Source organism: Nicotiana tabacum, chromosome 15, assembly GCF_000715075.1.
Source record: "Nicotiana tabacum cultivar K326 chromosome 15, ASM71507v2, whole genome shotgun sequence".
NCBI classification, from domain to species: Eukaryota; Viridiplantae; Streptophyta; class Magnoliopsida; order Solanales; family Solanaceae; genus Nicotiana; species Nicotiana tabacum.
Window position 1 is genome coordinate 45,648,998 of NC_134094.1, and position 15,880 is coordinate 45,664,877.

The following is a 15,880-nucleotide window of genomic DNA, read 5'->3' on the forward strand; positions in this document are numbered from 1 at the left end:
TAAGAATGCCTTGATGAAGGTATTAAGTGAAGCTTATGTGCCTACCGGTATCACTAGTGGGGAAATGGAGAATATGGTAGGGCAGATACTGGAGAGTAAGATTACTTTCCATGAAGATTAGCTACCGTTGGAAGGATTAAGTCACAACAAAGCATTGCAAATCATTGTGTAATATGAAGACAAGTTCATTGCCAGGGTCCTGATAGACGGGGGTTCAAGTCTTAACATATGCCCGCTGACTACTTTGAAAAGACTGGGTATAGACCTGCATGAGATACAGATAGGAAGTATGAACGTGAAATCATTTGATGGGACTCAGAGAGTTACTTTCGGAGAAATCAACCTTGATCTGTAGATGGGCCCAACCTGGTTCGACATTGAATTCCAGGTGCTAGATATATCTGTCACTTATAACTTATTACTGAGACAACCATGGATACACACAGCTGGGGTAGTCACTTCTACTATGCTCCAAGTTGTGAAGTTCGAGTGGAATCATCTGTCATGCCCTGACTTCGGGGAGCACAACCGACGCTCAACCGAGATAACCCGGTCAAGCAAGCCTATATAATGCCTTCTACCCAGACTCACCCATGAATAAAGAGAAGGTATATTTCATTAATTAGACAATGAGAAGGTTACATGAACAATACCAATTTCATTACCGTTAGAACTTCATTCAAGATTTACCCAAAATATTACATTACACGTTCATAGTTTAGAAGTGGAAACATATAATACAAATACAACATTTCTAATTTGACTTCCCAAAACAAAGGTACTACCCATGCTATGTCTACGGAGCCTTTAATAGATAAAAAAGAGTAGCATGATGGTGCCGGCAACAAGGCTCCGGCTATACCTCAAAACAATATACACAAAGGACAAGAGATACAAGACCCCAAAATGAAATGGGGCTCACCAAGTCAGCTGAGGAGAGGGTGTGCTGCTATCACTGATCAATACCACCTGCTATGGAACCACCTGCATACATTGAAGATGCAGCGCCCCCGACAAAGGGAACGTTAGTACATAATGGAATAGTACTAGTACGTAAAACTAAACACCCTTTCAATAGAACGAGTAACAGTAAAAGGAGAAGGAAACACGAAATCAATAAGAGCCTCAAATAGTATCAAGGGGTCAAGTTAGGAGAGAAGTAAATTTCAAGTAAATTTCAATATTTTTAAGTTGGGAGATCTTTAGTACCGATATACCATCTCACCCAGAGACATCCACTCACAACACCACTATGTGCGCGACATGGCATCCGATATCAGCCTGATCGACTAAGCCGTCTCACCACAATGCCTTGTGGGTCGACATCACATCACATCTTGCTAGCAGTAATCTCATCCCATTTAAAGGGAAATATCTCAACACATCAATCACATCCCATATAAGGGGAAACAATCTCATCACAACAATACAGGTATTTACCCCTCAATCACTCCTACACCGGCACGTGTAGTTTCGGGGTTAGGTTATTTCGACCTACCCTTCCTCGGTGACTAAACGATACTCCCAAAGCATTTATTATCTAAGGGTTTTACAACTCATTTCATAATCTTTCACACGTCTTTCCATTTCATTGGCACTAATGGCCACAATTGTAATATCATTCTTGGCACATCGACCTTATTTCATATTTCATATTCACCCCTATAACTTTTAAGTGTTACTATGGATTATCATCAATAAGAGAATTTTTAAATCAAGACATTAAGTACATGTATGGCAAACAAGAGTCTTAAGGACATTGAGTTTCTATACCACAATTAGGCATGCTAGCTTGCAATTGAAACATGGTTTTTAAATCACAACACCTTTGATACATTAATCCTACTAGAATACATTCTCGGAGGAATCACGATATGATAGGAACATTTGGAGCACATTTTGGGTACATACATCTTTCAACACAACACTCATTTTAAAATAATCAAATCTATTAGGAAGGGCTCGGAACATGAGACATAAGAAATTGAGCCAATCATGATCGCAACTTACTAGGACATCATGGAACTCAATTCTACAAGAGGAGTTTAGCCAACATACCTCGCTTTGAGATTCCTTAAATTACTACAATATTCCGGAAATCTTAGCAACTTCGATCTATTTAGAAACATAACAAAATTGAACATAAATTAGGAGGGTATTCATGGTTAAAGCTCATTTGAGCATTTTATTAAATACTAGGTGGGCATTAATATTTCAAGGCCCTCCTATGGTGGATTCCTTCATCCAACAACCCAAAGTCTACCCATTTGAGCTCAACAACCTTCCCACAAACCTTGATAGTACATGCATACGTAAATGACACTCTTACACCCAAGAATCACACTCCCCATTAACCATCTTCTACCCCAAATTCGAAATTGAAACTAGGATATGGAACCTTACCTCTTGGATGAAGAACTTGTGATTTCCTTGTGGATTCTCCAAATTTTGAGCAAGGATTGATGAGCAATTAGCTTAGGAACTCCCCTCTCACTATAGAGCATTTCCTCACTCTAAAATATCAGATTTTTACCTTACAAATAGTCCTTAACGTCTATATATCGAAATAGGGTCGGGTTATAAAACGAGAAAATGGACCCTCCGAACACACCTCTACGGTCGCAGAGTGGACCGCAGATCAGGTATGCGGCCTGCAAAATGGACAGCAAAAATGGTCCCAAAAACTGGGCTGGTCTGGTCCAGTATGCGGCCAGGTGTGCGGCAGGCGCATATCGGTTGTGCGGCAGTAGAATAGATCGCAGAACCTCCCTCCGAAAATCTTCATGCTTGTTTTGCGATGGATGTACGGCCCGTGAAACGATTATGCGGTCTTATAGTTGACTGCAAAACAACCTCCAAAATTGGCCCATTTATCTGCTTCACTCTGCGGCAGATCTGCGGTCGCATAATGGACCGCAGAAATGCCCTGTTTTGCAACAATGGTTTTCTACAACCCTCCAATACATTAGCTTACCTTGGTACCACGAAACCCCGAATTTTTGGTAAATATTTTTTTACGTGGACTTACATCATCAAGAGGTGATTATTCACGAAGATGGAAGCAAACCTATCTACATCAACCAGACTGTGCTAGCTATCTAGAGTAGGAGAAAATGGGAGGAGAGACATACCATAGCATTGAGCGGATAAACGTAATCGAGAAAGGGCGATAGTGGAGCAATAAGATAGAGAACATACTGATGTGGTTGGGGTATGAACCAGGCAAGGGTCTTGGTTCAAAGCTTCAAGGGATCACAGAACCAATACGACCGCAATATCATGGCACAACCTTTGGTCTCGGATACGAATACACTGTGCAAGAATATCAGGATTGGACACCGTCGTGGCGCGCTGATTACTATCCATTGGGACAACCCATACCACCACTGCACCAGACATTCTGCCAGACTGACATGATGTAGGGATTCGAGGAAGATAAGGTTTTGGCTGGCATGAGGAAGTTGTTTTTGGATGAGGAAAATATGGACTGCAGTGCAATCTTGGAGGAGGAGGAGGAAGACCTCACCATTCAGACAGTGGGAGAAGGAGTTGTTCTCAGGAACTAGACTGCTGCACCATCCCGGGCTCGCCGAGCACTTGGGTAGCCTTGGCAGAACTAGCATGTTTTACTTTTAATTTTGTTTTTGGCATTTAAGACATTTTCAGTGTTGTTTTTTTCAAATAATTACTCGAGACATCGAGTCGTACTTGTTGACAGTTTTAAGTTTTATTATTGCATCACTGATTTTCATTTATTTATATTATTATCTTTCTACATTCTTTTTCAGCATAATTATTACATATCCTGATGAACCTACGACTGTGACATGTAATGAGACAAAGCAACATAAGGAAAGTGATTTGAAAGATTTGGAAGATGATATAATAGCCGAGGAAATTGTTAGAGGTAGAGAATTTTGAGAACAAACCAAAGTCCATTGAGGCAATTAACTTAGGGGATTCTGAAACAGTCAAAGAAACTCACATTAGCATTCATCTATCGCCATCAGAGAAGGAAGAGTACATCAGGTTTCTAAAGGAATATGAGCACATTTTTGCATGGTCCTACGATGACATGACTGGGTTAAGCACATTCATAGTGGCTCACAAGCTACCTACCAACCCTATGTGTCCACCGGTAAAACAAAAGCTCAGGAAATTCAAGCCAGATATGAGTCTAAAGATAAAGAAAGAGGTGACCAAGCAGATCAAAGCCAAGGTCCTTCGGGTGGTCGAGTACCCAAGCTGGCTAGCCAACATTGTGCCAGTACCAAAGAAGGATGGGAAAGTCAGGGTGTGCGTTGATTATCGAGATCTGAACAGAGCAAGTCCTAAGGACGATTTCCCGTTACCCAACATACACATACTGATCGACAACTCCGCCAAGCATGAACTCCAATAATTTGTGGATTACTTCGCAGGATATCACCAGATTTGGATGGACGAAGATAACATCGAAAAGACAGCCTTCATCACGGCACGGGGAATATATTGTTACCAAATGATGCCGTTTGGTTTGAAGAACGCCAGGGCTACCTACATGAGGGCCATGACTACTCTTTTCCACGATATGATACACAAGGAAATAGGGGTGTACGTGGATGAAATCATCCTTAAGTACGAGAGATGTTCAGATCACATAGCAAACCCGAGGATGTTTTTCGACCGACTTTGAAAGTACAATCTAAAGCTAAATCCTGCAATTGTGCTTTCGGAGTCCCTGCTGGAAAGTTGATGGGTTTGATCGTCAGTCATGGTGGTATTGAGCTAGATCCATCAAAAATCAAAGCTATTCAGGACTTGTCACCGCCAAAGAGCAAGAAGGATGTGATGAGCTTTTTGGGATGCCTCAATTATATCAGCCATTTATAGTACTGTCAACAGTAATATGTGAGCCGATCTTCAAAATGCTAAGGAAAGATTCCGCGACAAGCTGGACCGAAAAGTGTCAAAGGGATTTCGATAAAATCAAGGAGTACCTGTCCAAGCCGCCCGTGTTGGTCCCACCGATCCTCGGAAGACCTTTACTGCTGTACCTATCCGTGTTGGATGGAGCCTTTGGTTGAGTCATGGGGGAACATGATGAAGTCGGGAGAAAGGAGTAGACGATATACTATCTGAGTAAGAAGTTCACACCTTACGAAGCCCGGTACTCTTTGTTGGAATGCACCTATTGTGCCTTGACATGGATAGCCTAGAAATTGAGACTCTACTTCTGCACATACACCACATATCTCATATCAAGGATGGATCCGCTGGAATCAGAACCCACGCCTACAGGTAAGCTAGCAAAGTGGCAGATATTGCTAAGTGAGTTTGACATCTTCTATGTGACTCAGAAGGCGGTCAAGGGGAAAGCATTGGCCGATCACCTGACAGAGAACCCCGTAAACAGAGAATACGAACCATTGAAGGTGTATTTTCCCGACGAGGAAGTATCGTTTGTAGGGGAAGATATTACCGAAACATATGATGGTTGCAGGATTTTTTCGACGGAGCCGCAAACTTCAAATGAGTGGGCATCAGAGCCGTATTAGTATCAGAAATTGGTCAACATTACCCAGTATTCGCCAAGCTCAGGTTCCCATGCACCAATAATATGGCAGAATATGAGGCTTGCATCTTGGGACTCAGATTGTCCATCGACATGAATATTCAGGAGTTGCTGGTAATCGGAGATTCAGATCTGCTAGTTTATCAAGTACTCAAAGAATGGGCTACCAAGAACATCAAAATATTGCCATACCTGCACTGTGTGCAAGGTCTAATCAAGAGGTTCACGAATATAGATTTAAAACATATTTTGAGAATTCAGAACGAGTTCACAAATGCACTGGCTACCTTGTCTTCCATGATACACCATCTAGACAAGAATTTTATTGACCCTATCCCGATAGAGATCCGTAAGCAACAAACTTATTGTGCTCATGTTGAAGAAGAGTTCAATGAAAATCCATGGTTTCACGATATCAAGGAGTATTTAGAGAAAAGAGAATACCTAGGAAATGCTACACACACTCAGAAGCGCACACTTCGAATATTGGCCAACCACTTCTTTCAGAGTAGAGGAATTCTGTATAGAAGGACTCCTGACTTGGGATTGCTGCGATGTGTCGATGCCAAGGAGGCATCTAGGTTGCTCGAAGAAATACATGCCAGAACCTGCGGACCTCATATGAATGGGTTCATTCTAGCCAAGAAGATATTAAGGTAAAGGTATTTATGGATAACTATGGAGACAAAATGCATCAAATATGTACAGAAGTGCCATAAATGCCAGGTACATGCTGATATGATACGGGTGCCACCCAACAAACTCAATGCAACAAGTTCACCCTGGCCTTTCTCTGCCTGGGGCATGGACGTCATCAGTCCGATTGAACCCACTGCTTCCAACGGCCACAGATTCATCTTGGTAGCCATAGATTATTTCACAAAATGGGTCGAAGCCGGTTCCTATAAAGCTATGAATAAGAAGATCATAGCAGACTTTATCCGGGATCGTATTGTTTGTCAATTCGGAGTGCCCGAGTCAATCATTACTGTTAATGCTGCCAATATCAACTGTGATCTGATGAAAGCCATGTGCGAAACATTCAAAATCAAGCACCCAAAATTCTACAACATATAGGCCGCAAATGAATGGAGCAGTGGAAGCCTCGAACAAGAACATCAAGAAGATATTCAAGAAGATAGTGGATAACTACAAGTAATGGCATGAGAGTCTACCATATGATTTGCTCGGATACCGCACCACAGTCCGCATGTCAACTGGGGCAACTCCCTATCTACTAGTTCATGGTACTGAAGTTGTTATACATACCAAGGTGGAGATTCCTTCCCTAAGAATCATACAGGAGGCCGAGCTACGCGATACGGAATGGATACAGAGTCGGTATGAGGAACTGGCTCTCATTGACGGTAAGAGGATAAACGCAGTGTGTCACGATCAACTCTACCAGAATAGAATGTCAAGGGCTTTCAACAAGAAGGTTAGATCGAGGCAATTCACACCGGGGCAATTAGTGATAAAGCGGATCTTCCCACACCATGATGAAGCAAAAGGAAAATTCTCACCTAACTGGCAAGGCCCTTACATGGTTCATCGAGTACTGATAGGAGGAGCACTTATACTTGCATAGATGGACGGAGAAATATGGCCAAAACCTATCAATTCGGACGCCGTTAAGGGATATAATGTTTGAGGTTATGTTTGCACTTTTTTTGATGTAACATGAACTACGCTTGACCTGATTCCCGTTTAACAGGGGATACGTAGGCAACCCTGTAGGTTCGCTCATATCATAATAAAATTTTCATTCTCCTCTACGGTCAGGAACTATGGCAAATCTCGAGTTTTCTTCAATCTCATTACGTCAAGGATCGCCAAGAAATGTATCGCCGGGGGTACACATTTAAACTGGGACATAATTTTGAGGGGGTCATCAAAATTTCGAGTTAAGAAGATCAAAATGTCTCAATGCGTGTGACAGTCCATGATTCGACAAAATTATTCGTTTTATGCATCATCACATATTGTTTATCGCAAATGCATATTTTCGAAAATTTCATTTCTATAGTAGCCAGATGTTACCCAAGGTGACTCGAACAAGGCGTCGAGAGAAGGAGCAAAGGCGAAATGAGGAATCAAAGGCACAAACCAATCTTCCCCAAAACTCATGATTTTTCTTTGGATGCAGGAATAACAGACACAGCAAGCACGTCCACAAATATATGCAGCAAGACCACTATCTTCACACCGACAGAAGTCCCCGAGAACATACGTGTCAAGCTAAGAACCACTTTGCTTCTTCATATTTGATTGTTGCTTTTTGTTTACATCGGGCTAAACACTGCCCTCATCACTACAAAGGGCTAATCATTGCCCTCATTTCTTCGCATGAGACTAAACGCTGTCTCCATTACATTGCATGAGGCTAAGCATTGCCTCCATTATTACATAAGGCTAAACACTTCCTTTCTTTGCATGAGACTAAGAACTGTCTCCATTACATTGCATGAGGCTAAGAACTGCCTCCATCATTGCATATGGCTAAGCGCTGCCTTTCTCTCCATAGGGCTAAGCACTGCCCTCATTACATTGAATGAGGCTAAGCACTGCCTCCATTATTACATAAGGCTAAACACAGCCTTTTTTTGCATGAGACTAAGCACTGTCTCCGTTACATTTGCATGAGGCTAAGCATTGCCTCCATTATTTCATAAGGCTAAACGCTGCATGTCTTTGCATGAGACTAAGCACTATCTCCGTTATATTTTCATGAGGCTAAGCACTGCCTCCATTATTTCATAAGGCTAAACGCTACCTTCATCTGCACAGGGCTAAGCACTGCCCTCATCACATACAAGGTTAAGCGCTGCCTTGTCTCGCTCTCGCATATGATTAAGCATCACCTGTTCTTCTATCAAGCAATCAATATCAATGCATCCGTGCATTTCATGGGCTTAAACATTGCCATATTTTTCGAAGGTGTCATAGTCCGAAGGGATCATCTTCATAGCCTAAAGACATCATGCCATGGCCGGAGGATCTCTCGAAACTGCATATCATTATTCAAAGGCGTCATAGTTCAGAGGCACCATCCTCATGGCCCGAAGACACCATTTCATGGCCTACGAATCCCTTATCATACGCTTCATGGCCCAGGACGTCATGGTCTAAGGACATCATCCTCATCGTCCGAAAGACGACTCTCATGGTCCCAAGGGAATTCACACCATGTTTAAATTTCCGTAATAACTACATATATTTGCGTGCATAATTTTTTAAGTTTTGCAGGTAACTCGGGAGGTGACCGTTCTACAAATGGGAGCAATTCTTGCTTTGGTTTCCGTTCATAATGTTCACATCCTTCGATTATCTCAAACGTAATCGATGATTGGCAATTGATTACTCTTTGTTCCGTAACCGCCCAAACATTTATCTCGAATATCCGTAACGTTCAAATTCATATTCATAGCTCCACCTAAAATTATCCGTTACTCGTGACACTAACCTTTCCAAAAAATCCTTTTTCGAAACGTACGACCATTCTTACAACAACTCTATTGGTTTCGTTCGTTGTTGGATCCAGAACTAAACATGTCCTAATTCTCGTAACACCAGGGATATGTAGGCAACTCAGGAACCAGGGTTCGACCCCTATTGTTTCAAACACACCTTATCCTCACTCATTTGGGACAAAATTGGTCATCATTTTCTTTACCCGACAACTCTTTCATCATTTTCGGGTAAAGAGGGAAAGCTGTTGATACCCAATTTTGCCCTCATATTTTATAAAATATTTCATATAATTCAAAATATCATTTTGCATTATTACCCAATTTACAAGAGTTATATAGGTATTTTCTATAACTTTCTATAATTTTTAAAGCTTTAAAATTGATTTTCCGCATTTAATTTGTTTAAATATTTATTAATTATATCTTTAAATTATTTTAAGTTGATTTAATCACCCAATTTATCATTCTATACCCTTATGCATTTTATAATATTTTATCTCTTTTTTAAATAATTATATTTACAATTTTCTTATTTTATCTATACTATTTACAATAATAGTCTATATTCTATAAATAATTGTGTTTATTATAATATTTATGCCGCTATTTCCATTATTGATTTTCGGTACTAGTTCATGTTATCATCTTGTTTCATATCAATAGTTTCTTCACCTTCCATTACATATTCTTATTACATTTTCATATTGTTTATTTATATCCTAGTAGGTGACTTGATCTGGCCTTGTCACTATTATACTGAGGTTAGTCTTGATACTTACTGGGTACCGTTGTGGTGTACTCATACTACGCTTCTGTACATATTTTTGTGCAGATCCAGATACGTCTGCTCGTGTCGGTCGTTAGAGTTGTTTGTAGTTATTTCTTGGGAGACTTCAAGGTATACCTGCCCCACGTCTGCATGCCTCGGAGTCACCTTCCCTATTTTACTTCTTGTTGTATTTTTTCAGACAGTGATGTATTAGATATTCTAGAATTATTCTATAGAGCTTATGACTCAGTTCCACCGGTTTTTGGGAGCGTACTGTTGAGAATATGTTTTGATTCGGAAGGTTATATCAGTATTCAATTTGTTTTAGTATTTTGATAAATTATTTCTGCCAAGTTATTATTATTTGTTAGGCTTACCTAGTCATAGAGACTAGGTGCCATCACGACATCTTATATAGGGAAATTGGGGTTGTGACATTCTTAAACCCCAGCATTTTCATAAAACTGCGTGGGGTGCAATTTTATGGCACCGGTAGACCCGGACTATCCCATGGTAACTTGGCGAAACCCCCTATTTCTTCTAGAAGAGGAGTCATTTCTATATTGCCAAATAGGAAAACAACTCTCTTTTCATCCCAGAACATGGTGGTTGCCTCAATTAATTCCCTGTTGGGTCGAATATTCAGCAAAGATGGCAAGTTACCCAATACTCTCCTCACGTGATTTCTGTCGCATGGTGCAATTTCATTCCACCAGTCAATTAGCAGAGGCGGGATATTCTGGACCACACCAAACCTGGGGATTTCGTGCTTCATTTTCTGAAAACAAATAAAGGTTAGGCCTTTCCCCCTCCAAATTCGTCTATTTACACATTAACAGTCAACATGTCGGCACGTCTTCACCAAGAAATGCACATAATATGATGGTATCCTTTAGGATTGTGGAAATCCCTTTAGACATTGGACAAGGTTTATCTAAGAGGATCGATGCGTCAATGACGTTCCAATACATACTAGGTTTAGCATGATGCATGTACATTTCAAATCAGAGTGTGGTTTCTAGAAGGGTCTAGACTGGTACTCTCAAGTGGACTACTTGAGCGGGAAAGACACGGGACCGTCGACTACACCGTTGATCAACTAGTCTACCGCTAATAAGCCTTTCTGATTCAAAAGGGTGTTTTTAGGAAAGCACGTACACTCATCAAGTGCCTCTATGTTGATAATAAGCACGAGTGGAGTATGATGTTGAAAGCATGATTTATGCAAAAATAGTAACACGTTGCCAGATATTTGCATGATGAAAGTACGTAAAACCAGTAAATAATATGATAAAGACGAACAGGAGAGAGAAAAGAAAAAGGAAAGACAAAAGAAAGAAGTCAGTTTAACTCATGAAAATGTGCGAAAACGTAATTAAATGAAGCAAATAGGGAGATAGGGATGGGAGAGACATGATATAATAGTCTTAAACAAGATAAAGGAAATAGGGATGGGATGCATATGTCATAGCAAATAAGGGAAATAGGGAAAGGATGTACATGTCATCAAACTGCTAATCCACATAAGCAAAACTTCATTATGGTAAGAGCCTAAGTATATTCCCAGCAGAGTCGCCATGCTGTCGCGTCTCATTTTCTCGCAAAAGCGGGTTTCGACGTGTGCCAACTCTTTTAAATGAGGTATTAAAAGAGAAGAGTTGCCACCTAACGATTTTGAGGTGCGTTAGGGCACCTATTTGCAAGTAACTCTGATTAGAACTAGTATGCGTCACCAAAGATTGGGTAAGGTCTGAGACAAACCTCGAAGAGAAGGTGTTAGACACTCTTCAAGGTCCAGAACTGTGGGTCCCGACCGAAATTAACGCTATGTGGGATAATTGGATTATAGTTGTCCTATGTGATCATGCAAGTGAAGGAAGACGGGGAATTTAAATGTTCAAATATGATATAAACAAGTGTAAAGCAGATTTCACATATAAAGGAATTAGACTATATATAAATGATTAGTACAAGTCTTTGGAGGTTACAAGATACAACTTAATTGCTCTAATTTTAAAGAAACAAAGGCGCGAGAAACAAACATATGAAGCGGGTCCTAAGTTTTTTAGCCTAAAGGATCACCCTGTGCAACATAAATAATACTTCGCAACTCCCTTAGAGTAGGGGTTACTCATATTATTCAGCGGGAACAGACTATCATCTCCTACTACCCAATTACTATGTTAAAGTTGCTTACCTAAAGCGCTCTAATTCAATTCTAGGTTGTATCCTATGTGTGCACTACTCGTCCCATGCCTATGGTCCAAGAAGCTTTGGACCTACTATTTGGGTGGTTCTAAACTTTACTTAGGGTGCTCAAAATGATAAAACTAGACGCACATTCAAAACAAGTAGGACTACAGATAAACACAACGAATGGCTCAAGTTAGCCTCCGCACATAAGCAACAAAAGCACGTGGACAGATTTAGATTCTTTAGTAGGCAGTTTTAGAATTGAGATATATTGCAGTTGTTTAAAAACCTATAGGCATGGCTTCTATGTGACAACACGGTTTAAGAAAAAATTCATAGGCAGTGTCGCTGTCCATATTATCGAAATTACGGATTACAAGCGTTATAAAAGCCTAGAGACATGATCTGTAAATGGTTTGTGCTTGGGGAAGTGAAGCCCTTGGAAAACTCAGAATTACTCAACTTTGATCCTATTGGCATGCTTTCTAAGCGAGTAGCAGTATCCTATAGGCAGGTTCTCTAATAGTTGGTATTTGAATACAGATTTATCACGCTTATTCCTATAGGCATGTTATTTAGGCGACAGTGTGATAGGAACAACAAAAACAGCCAATTAGTTAATCAATTAAGGTTCTATAGTCATGGTATCTAGATGAGTATTAGCAAAGACATATATTAGTATGACCCTATAGGCATGTTAATCACACTGCAATTGCACAAGTTGAGCAAATAGTCATTGATGTTGATTCCTATATGCATGCTATCTAATAGCGCATAGGAGTGGACATGTGAACAAGTAAAGCACTTAAACTCTTACAACATGCTTCTGATAATGTGCGGGCATTATCCAGGTTAAGTAGGTGAAGTGTTTGACTTCCTATAGGTATGATTTCTATTAGTGTGTAGAAATAAATCACGTCAAACAAATAGCAAACAAAGCAATTAAACCCTATAGACAGGTTTTGTGCCCATTCATGCAAGAATTAGAATACCCTAGCCCCCCCTTTCATTAATTTCCCCATCATTCAGTTTTACAAGTTATTACAGACCATCTTAAGTAATTACAGGCCCAAATACAAATATAGAATAACCCATTAACACATCTGGGCCTTCAAATAGACTCAGAACTTCATGCGGACAGCAGGCCCAAACTCCAGGTGCAGGCAGTGAAACCCCCAATACCAAAGGCAGGCCCAGCATACTAGGCCCCAAAGATTCAAGTAATTAAGCTAATGGATGCCAAACAAAATTACTCATAGAGTAGCTTGAACACTTAGTTCTTATGACTGAAACAGCTGCAGTTCCAAACAATAAACATGGCCATGCTAAGTTGAAAAGCATCAAAGACACATGCGGACAGGTAATTTCAGAAAAAACAAGATTAATAGTGACAAGGTAGGATATCCTAAGCTAGCAAACTACTGCGAAAAGTGTTTCAAAGTAGAACCAACCCAAAGAATTCCATATGAAAGCTTAGAAGAATCATAGACAAAAAGAAGGCGGAGTACAATCTTCATATGAGGATTTTAACATGAAGGCCCAGCATAACAACATATTAGTAGCATAGTTTGGTGAACATAGTTAGTTGAACATGAGACTTAACATGATGGACATTAACTATAGCACAAGATTCTAAAGAATTCATAGTAGGTAGAAGAACATGCTAATTCTAGGTTAACAGGACAAGCAGACATTAGGATTGGTGAAAATATCAACCTTAGTTTAACAAGATAGGTGATCATCAAGCCTAGTGCCAATTGACCATATGCAGGAAAAGGCTAAACATTGAGGTTTACCCTAGAAAGTCTTGAGCAACACTTAGAAACACAGAATTGAGCAGGTTAAAGAGCACACATTAGAATGATCATACTTGTTTTAGAGATTCAAGTAGCAATAACATTCAGAAATTACATGATCATTAAGCAAGTTAACAAGTTACACATGAATGACCTACTGGAAGCAATGCATATGAACACATTCAGGGCAATGAGCTGGTTCCTCATAAGTTTTGAATAAGGTAGGGAGATGGGCTCATAGCGGTAGTAGGCATAGGTACCCAGAAACATACAAAACATTAAGCTAAACATACTTAAGAAATCCAGAATTCGGGTTAAAAATTAGGCAAGTTCTAATGTTAGAAAAAGTTCAGAATCATAAACTAATCTCAAGGAAAATAGGGCTGCAAACAGAGATAGCATGATAACATATTGGTTCACAAACAGTTCATGAACACAAACAAAAGAAGAAATTGCGAAGGCCAAAGGATATAGTGAAAATTGAGTCGTGACAAGGATGTATTTAGTCTTATTTCTGATGAGGCTATTATGAATACCTTCCAAAATATGAAAACTCGTCGAGAAGAGTTGTAGTAAGGTACATTTTTTTAATTTGATGTTACTATATATATTTATGTCTTTGTCCACTTCATCAAATATAACACCGCTTACGAAAAATTCTGCGTATACCCCTAGTTCGGAGGGAGAAAATTTTGTTTTATTGAAAAAAGAGGTCAACTTTTTCAGACATACCGATTAAGAGTCCAAAAATTCTCACTATCTTGACTAATTTAACCATTATAACCCTATTTTTTGAATAAGCATTTTGATCCACTACTTCAAGTCTTCAAGCATTCAGCAAAGACATTAATCATCCGAAGAAAGAGTACAAGAACGAAAAATGCATAAACAATACAACGTGGAACTTCAGAAACAACAAATCTTCGAAACTTGGCGAAACCGCAGTTCACGTTTGAACAAATAAAAACAAAAATAGTTTTGTTTTCCTCATTCTCCAACATATTGATAGCATTGACAGCAGTGGGCACCTCTTTTAGTGTTGCTCTGCCGTTTCAGTATTTTCTCGAGATCTTTCATTCACGACCTCACTTACTAGAATAAATTACTAGCAAAAACCAAGTCCCAAAGAAAGTTGTCTTTTGTTTTTTAGTACTGGCAATGCTCGGACCACCTAGTGACACCTTGATTATTCTACCGGGTACCTGCTACCTCCCACCAGCAAAGATGAGTAACTCTGCCCATCAAAACTTGAGCATATGAGAAAAAATCACCTAATATTAGGAAATAAAAATTCCTAATCTCAATTAAGTGATACTACATAAAGCTGATAAAACCAACTAATAACGTTCAAAAACAGTTCATTTGCTTATAAGTGCTCGGCAGCATATCCTCAGCACCAAATTGAGAATACTAATAACAAAGAATATAGATGAAACAACAAACAGATAAAATACATATATTACTTTGGCCAGAAATAACATTTTATTTCCAAATTAATTATTCACGTTCCTACACTGGTTTATGCAACATTAACCAACACGGACCCTGCTTTCGACATCATCACAAGCGCTCTCTTAAAATTTCTTCTAATCTCGTGTGTCATCCAACTTGAAACCTAGATCAAATGCAAACTCGGGTTATATAAACTTTGCATTGTCCTAATTGCCATAGAAACTTTCTAGTTTTTCCGACAGGTCCAACAAAACCATTTACCATCACTCCATAGGCAAATGGCAAAATTGGATTGTCATGGAAATTTTTCAAATGAATCCAACCGCCTGGTTCCTGGATGTACAAGCTATAAATAACGCCAGCAGCAAGCAACCCAATGCTTGCCCACGGAAGTATTTTGTCTGGACAGAGCTCCATTACCTCAAGCCACTTTGAACCTGCAGGAAATAAGGAGAAACGAATGAGCAGATGAACAAGCATGCCTCTATATTCTAAAATAACTACCCATCTAATATTAATGGTTTTCCGCTAGCCTTCAGAAAATTTTTACTCACACATCATGTAGTAGAAAAACTCATCTTGTAGCCTACACTTCAAAACCTACATTAGATGTTGCTATTTGCTCAGTTAGTGGCTGCTCAAGTAT

At 39.7% G+C, this 15,880-nt stretch overlaps 1 protein-coding gene across 1 annotated transcript in view; it reads right to left on the reverse strand.

Moving 5' to 3' along the window:
- Nucleotides 1–15,245: 15,245 nt before the first annotated feature.
- Nucleotides 15,246–15,880, reverse strand: part of LOC107776162 (uncharacterized) — a 59,236-nt gene continuing 58,601 nt past the window's right edge. Inside the window, exon 19 of the mRNA XM_075230804.1 lies at nt 15,246–15,671. The gene's annotated coding sequence lies outside the window, so the exon portion shown is untranslated. The remainder of the gene's footprint in view (nt 15,672–15,880) is intronic.